General features: G+C 38.6%; 1 protein-coding gene across 2 annotated transcripts in view; it reads right to left on the bottom strand.

Moving 5' to 3' along the window:
* Positions 1-7780, bottom strand: part of PDE4D (phosphodiesterase 4D, cAMP-specific) — a 1579839-nt gene that overhangs the window by 1523819 nt on the left and 48240 nt on the right. The window lies entirely within an intron of this gene.

The following is a 7780-nucleotide window of genomic DNA, read 5'->3' as shown; positions in this document are numbered from 1 at the left end:
AAAAAAAAAAAAAGTGAGACTAAATGCTCACCTTCCTTAAGTCAAGACTTCCATAAAACATAAGACATAACATATGTATTATTCCACTTGTATAAGCATAAATTTGACATGAAATCACTTGAAACAAAGTTTGGAAGGATGTGCATGGTGACATTCCCATTGGTTCGTTTAAGATGGTCCAAGATTTCTGTTCCTGTTACTTACCTCTTTTCTACTAGAAATATTTATTATTTATTATTTGTATGCTCATCAAACTTTTTTAAAAAGGGTGGGAAATATTGAAATTACTTACCAATGGAAGCTATCAATATCTGACATTATAACTACAGATGCTCCCCAACTTACAATGGGGTTATGTCCTAATAACCCCATTGTAAGTTGAAATAGCATTCATTCAAAAATGCATTTAATGTACCTATCCCACCAAGCATCATAGCTTAGCCTAGCCTACCTAAACACGCTCCAAACTCACATTAGCCTACAGCTGGGCAAAATCATCTAACACAAAACCTACTTTATAATAAAGTATTGGATATCTCCTGTAATTTTAAATGCTGTACTGAAAGTGAAAAAAAAGAAAAGAAAAGAAAAGGAAGAGCAGAATCAACTGCAGAGAACAATGAAGGGACAGAGTAAATTCAACAGGAAGGGAACAGTTTCTACTGAATGCATGTAATTTCACACCATCATAAAAATAGTTGAAAAATTCTAAGTTGAACCATCATGAGTTGGGGACTGACTATATTTCAAAATTCTAGGAACAAATGGCTAACATTAGACTTCTGACTATATCATTTCTTTTGCTATTGTTACCCATTGCTTGTGTGATCAGTCATTGCCAAAATCCATCCACTAGGTTGAATGGAAATATTTGTCCACAATCTTATTTTAAAACATAGGAATGAGATGGTCATAAATGAGAGGTTATTTACCCTCCTGAAACAGCCACTAATTCCATAAATTGGCTGCTTGTTGTTCAAGAAAAAGACCCTCACAGATAAAGTAAATAAGGATTTATCCTATCAATGAATTGAAAGATGCGTTCATTTAAAAATTACTTGATATCACAATTGGCATTTCGATTTTATAGTTCTTCTTGCTCTCACTTTTCATGGAGATTGTACAACAGGAGGCAGACACCAAATATGTTCCCTAAGAAAATTTAGATTGGCTCTATTAATCTCACTCTGACTTCAAGACTATGTTTAAAAATAAATGTCTGGCTTAACATTTTACAAATGCATCTTTTTAAACATTAATATTTTTTCTGTGCACCACAAGAGAGAAATTTTGTATTGGGAATCTAAGTCAGGAACAATTCAGTGAGATTGAAATTACCCAAGACAGCTTCCATCTCTTTATCTCCATCACTTGGGAGATTTCTTGATCACACTTTGAAGCCCATTATTAACTAGGATTGTCTCATTTTCAAGATCTGCCAGTCTCAAATTTTTCAACATTTCCTACTCTTTCCCTCCTGTTGAATTTATCCTGTCCCTTCATCATTCTCAGTAGTTGATTTTGCCCTTCCTTTTCTTTGTTCTTCCAGTCTTCTTAAACTGGGATAAAAATTTCCTGCCTACCCCCACCCAGTATAGGCCTTTGTCATGGAAAAATATGGCATATATATTTTAGGTGTCTATTTACTGAGAAATCAATCACCTACTACTTTATTTTAATTGATCCAGACTGGAATTTAAAATATTTTATTTTATTTTATTTTATTTTACTTTCAAGATGGATTTTTGCTTTGCTGCCCAGGCTGGAGTGCAGTGGCATGATCTCTGCTCACTGCAACCTCCGCCTCCTGGGTTCAAGCGATTCTCCTGCCTCAGCCTCCCGAGTAGCTGCGATTACAGGCACACACCACCATGCCAGCTAATCTTTGTATTCTTTGTAGAGACAGAGTTTCACCATGTTTGCCAGGCTGGTCTCGAACTCTTTACCTTGTGATCTGCCCGCCTTAGCCTCCCAAAGTGCTAGAATTACAGGCATAAACTACCATGCTCAGCCCTGGAATTTTAAATATTTTAAAGTTAAAACTTATGACTTCAGAATTTTCCAACTCTAAGAGGCTACTTGAAGCCTCAGAGATATGCTTTCCTTCTTCTCTGTCATTATGGAGATTTCACAGGAAAAGTTTGGAGCATTAACCTAGCTTGTTCAGCCTCCTCTCGCCTTCACAGCCTATGGTCAACCATCTCCAACTGAATTCTCTCTGACCTCTGAGATTTCCTAGTATTCTTAACCTCCCACTAAAAGCCATACTTACACTGGCCCAATCCATTTCTTCTGCCTTAATTCTGGGGTGTCACATTTTCTCTATTAGTCCGTTTCCACACTGCTATAAAGAACTACCTGAGACTGGATAATTTATGAAGAAAAGAGGTCTAATTAACTCACAGCTCCTCAGGCTTAACAGGAAGCATGACTTGGAGGTCTCAGGAAACTTATGATCGTGATGGAAGGTGAAGGGGAAGCAAGAACATCATGGCATGGCAGAGCAGGAGAGAGAGAAAGGGGATGTGCCACACACTTTTAAATGCTCAGATCTCATGAGAACTCACTCGTTATCACAAGAACAGCAAGGGGGAAGGAAACCCAACCCCAAGATCCAATCACTTCCCACCAGGCTCCTCCTCTGACACATGGGGATTACAATTTGATGTGAGATTTGGGTGGGAACCCAGAGCCAAACCATATCAGTCACTAAGGAAAGTCCCATGATAATACCTTGTAGAACCAAGCCACTCAACCAGTCCAAATGCTGGTCCTCCCTCACTAGACAGTCCCCTTTTTCATCTCTAACACATATCCTTTCTTTTTTTTTTTTTTTTTTTTTTTTTGAGACAAAGTCCTGCTCTGTCACAGGCTGGAGTATAGTGGTATGATTTCTGCTTACTGCAGCCTCTGCCTACTGGGCTCAAGCAATTCTCCCACCTCAGCCTCCTGAGTACCTAGAACCACAGGTGAGTGCCACCATGCCTGGCTAATTTTTATATTTTTAATAAACATAGGATTTCACCATGTTGCCCAGGATGGTCTTGAACTCTTGAGTTCAAACAACCCACCTGCCTCAGCCTCCCAAAATGCAGGAATTACAGGCGTGAGCCACCATGTCCAGTCTACATCCTAACTTTTCCAGTCCTTTCAGATTCTCAAATATACTTCTAACTTTCTCAACAAACAGCTTCATTGCCCACTTAACAAAAATTGAGGCAATTCTAGGTGAATTATCTCTATTTCTCCTTCCTTCACATGAAATGTCATAGGTCATCACACATAGTCTCTTTCTCGCCTTCAGGGTTTTTTTAAGAGTAAGAGTTACTTTTTAAGTAGCTGGAACTATAAACATGTGACAACATGTCTGGCTAACTTTTTTTACTTTTTTGCAAAGATGGGGATCTTACTATGTTGCCCAGGCTGATCTTGAACTCCTGGACTCAAGCAATCCTCCTACTTCAGCCTCCCAAATTGCTGGGATTACAGGCATGAGCTACCCACTGTGCCCAACCTTCCCTCCAATCTGGAAGCAGTGTCTCTATTCCTTCCTGAGACCAATCCCTCCAGCCATGCTCCTGATTCTATCCCTGCCAGCTCTCTCCATCCTCCCCACCATTTCCTGCATCTTCAAGCCTTTGCCTAAATTTACCACCTGGATGACAAAGACAATTGCCTCTTTTGGAGAGAGATCATTTCTTTACCCTGTTTCTTTCAAAGTTCTCCTTCCTTTTACTGCCAAACTGCTTAAGAGAATAGCACACATTTATAAAAATCTATGTCTTTCTTCCCATTCTTCCTGAGCCCCATAAATAAGCATCTGTCCTCAACAAGTCAATGAACCATTCTCACTACAGTCACTAAGAAACCCACTCATCACTATCCCAGGTCTCTGCTCTGAATTTGTCTGCCTCGTTTGCCTAAAGAATGGGCAAGTCCTTCTTAAGCCCTTACATATCTTCCTTTCCTTCACTCCACCCCCTCCTGTTCTGTCTCCTGACTCTCTGACTGCTCCTTCCCAGTCTCAGTCACCAGCTCCCCTTCATCTGTATACCCCATAGGCAACATTCTCCAACACTCAGTTTTTTCTTCTGCAGCTTCTCTCTCAGTGACTGCATACATCCCATGTCTTCAACGATCATCTCCATGTAGAGGGCTTTCAACTCCAGAGCCTCCAGCCCTTATCTGTTTTATTGTACTTTGCAGATACTGTGTTTTTTACACTTTGCAGGTTTGTGGCAACCCTGTGTTGAGCAAGTCTATCAGCGCCATTTTTCCAACAGTGTGTGATCATTTCATGTCTCTATCACATTTTGGTAATTCTTATAATATTTAAAAATGTTTCATTGTTATTGTATTTGTTAGGGTGATATGTGATCAGTGATCTTGGATGCCACTGTTGTTATTGTTGTGGGACACCACAAACCATGCCCATGTAGGATGGCGAACTTAATCAATGAATAATGTGTATTCTCTGACAGCTTCTCTGACTGGCTCTCCCTATCAATCTCTCCTCTCCTTGGGTCTCCTTCTCCCTGAGACACAACAATATTGAAATTAGGCTGGTTAATAACCCTACAATTTCCTTGAAGTGTTCAAGTGAAAAAAAAGAGTTTCACATATCTCACTTTAAATCAAAAGCTCGAAATGAATAAGCTTAGTGAGGAGGGCAGGTTAAAAGCCAAGAATGGCCAAAAGCTCCTGTGCATGTTAGCCAAGTTGTGAATGTAAGAGAAAAGTTCTGAAAGAAATTAAAAGTGATACTTGAGTGAATACATGAATGATAAGAAAGCAAAATAGCCTTATTGCTGATATAGAGAAAGTTTGAGTGGTCTGAATAGAAGGTCAAATCAGTGACAACATTTCCTAAAGTCACAGCTGAATCCAGAGCAAGGCCCTAACTCTTCAGTTCTACAAAGGCTGAGAAAGGTAAGAAAGATGCAGAAGAAAAGTTTGAAGTTAACAGAGATTGGTTCATGAGGTTTACTGAAATAAGCTGTTTCCATAACAGAAAAGCACAAAGTGAAGCAGTAAATGGTGATGAAGAAGTTGCAGCAGGTGAACTGGATAATCTAGCTAAGATAACAAATGAAGGTAGCTACGCTAAACCACAGATTTTCAATGAAGGTAGGTACACTGAACAGCAGATCTTCAATCTAGACAAAACAGTCTTATATTGGAAGATGCCACCTAGGACTTGCACTGCTAAAGAGAAGTCAATTCCTAGTTTCAAAGCCTCAAAAGACAGGCTAACTCTCCTGATAAGGGCGAGTATAGGTGGTAGCTTTAAATTGAAGCCAATTCTCATTTATCATTCCAAAAATCATTGAGCCCTTAAGAATTATGCTATATCGACTCTGCCTGGGCTCCATAAATAGAACCACAAAGACTAGATGAGAGCACATCTGTTTACATTATGGTTTACTGAATTTTTTAAGCCCTCTGCTGAGATCTACTGCTCAAAAAAAACAAAAAAACGATTCATTTCAAAAAATTACTGCTCATTGACGCACCTAGTCACCCAAGAGATCTGATGAAGAAGTACAAGGAGATTAATGTTGTTTTCATGCCTTTAACATAATATTCATTCTGTAGTTCACAGATCAAGGAGTAATTTCGACTTTCAAGTCTATTATTTAAGAAATATATTTTGTAAGGCTGTAGCTGCCATAAATAATGATTCCTCTGGTGGATCTGAGTAATACCAATTGAAAGTCTTCTGGAAAGAATTCACCATTCTAAATGCCATTAAAAACATTCATGACTCATGGGAGGAGGCCAAAATGCCAATATTAACAGAAGTTTGGAAGAAGTAATTCCAGTTCTCATGGATGGGAGTGGTTCAAGATTTTAGGGAAGTCACTGCAGATGTGGTGGAAATCGCAAGAGAACTAGAATTAGAAGTGAAGCCTGAAGATGTGATTGAATTGCTGCAATCTCATGATAAAATTTGAACAGTTGAGGAGCTACTTCTTATGGATGAGCCAAGAAACTAGTTTCTTGAGATGGAATCTACTCCTGGTGAAGACGCTGTGAACATTGTGGAAGTAACAACTAAGGATTTAGAATATTACATTAACTTAGTTGATAAAAAGCAGCAGCTGGGTTTGAGAGGACTGATAGCAATTTTGAAAAGTTCTGTGAATAAAATGATATCAAACAGCATTGCATGTTACATAAAAATATTTCATGAAAGGAGGAGTCAGCTGATGCAGCAAATTTCATTGTTGTCTTATTTCATACAATTGTCACAGCCATCCCAACATTCAGCAACCACCATCCTGATCATTCAGCAGCCATCAGTGTCAGGGCAAGACTCTCCACCAGCAAAAAAATTACAATTTGCTGCAGGCTCAATGATCATTAGCATTTTTTCAACAACCAGTATTTTTAAATTAAGGTATGTACTTTTTTTAGATATAATGCTATTGCACACTTAATCGACTACAGTATAGTATAAATGTAACTTACATACATTGGGAAACCAAAATGTTTGCATGGCTTGCCTTGTTGCGATATTCACTTTATTGCAGTGGTCTGAAACTGAACCCACAATAGCTCCCAAAGTATGCCTGTGTTGAGACACTAGCCCATTTCCATGGCCTATTAGGTATCCTCATGTAGCGAGCCCGGAGACAGTCTCGTACGTGGAACAGAACGGGCATTTTTACCAATAGTTACATGGTTTGGGGCAAACCATGTAACACCTGAGTCCCAATTAGCAATAATAATAATAGTACCTTCCTCAAAGATTTGCTGGTGAGGATTCAGTAATACAGGAGAATCAGTTTATTTATATTGATTCAGCAAACACATACAGCACTTACTAGATGTCAGAATGGCTTATAATACTTTATAAAAAATAGCACTTTACAAATAATAACTAATCTAATCTTCACAATGATCCTGTGAGGGAAACTATGTTAAAATTCCCATTTCACAGATAAGAAAACTGAGACACAGCCAACTTAGGTCATTTTTCCCAGGTCTCACAGCTAATAAGCAGCAAAGCCTGATTCTAACCCAGACAGTCTAGCACCAGAGTTCCTACTCTAGCACCAGAGTTCCTACTCTTGATCACTACCCTAAGCTGCCTCCAATCACGCTGCCTTTCTGCCTTTGAAAGCACTATAGAAATCTAATTATTATTATTAAATGAAAAATCCGAAATACAAGCATACCCTTGCACTTTGATTCTCTTTCCTGAGATCCTTGTTGGTTAAGGACACCAATCCTCTAAACTACAACCTCATTATCAGATTTACTCCCTCTCCCACCCTAAAGCCCATTGTTGCCAAATCTTACTGTGTTCAACTCCAAAATGGGTGTCTTATTCTCACTGTCAGTGCTTCCACTCAAGCCTATTTCACTGTCACCTAGACTACAAATGGTCTCTGACTTAGGATGGTTCAACTTAGGATTTTTCACCTTTGTGATGGTGCAAAAGTAATACACATTAGGTAGGAACCATATTTTGGATACTTTTTTCACTTTCAGTACAGTATTCAATAACTTACATGAAATATTTATGTAATTTACTTTATTACATGATTTATATTAGGTGATTTTCCCCAACTGCATGCTAATGTAAGTACTCTGAACACACTCGAGGTGGGCTAGGCTAAGCTGTGACATTTGATAGGTTAGGCATATTAAATGCATTTTCAACTTATGATGAGTTTATTGGGACAACACCCTATCCTAAGTTGAGGAGCATCTGAAGAAAGACAGAAAAAATGAAAGAAAGAAAGAAAGAAAGAAAGAAAGAAAGAAAGAAAGA

This window comes from Colobus angolensis, unplaced genomic scaffold (assembly GCF_000951035.1).
Source record: "Colobus angolensis palliatus isolate OR3802 unplaced genomic scaffold, Cang.pa_1.0 Scaffold212, whole genome shotgun sequence".
Classification (NCBI taxonomy): Eukaryota; Metazoa; Chordata; class Mammalia; order Primates; family Cercopithecidae; genus Colobus; species Colobus angolensis.
This window is presented reverse-complemented; position numbering and strand designations above follow the sequence as displayed.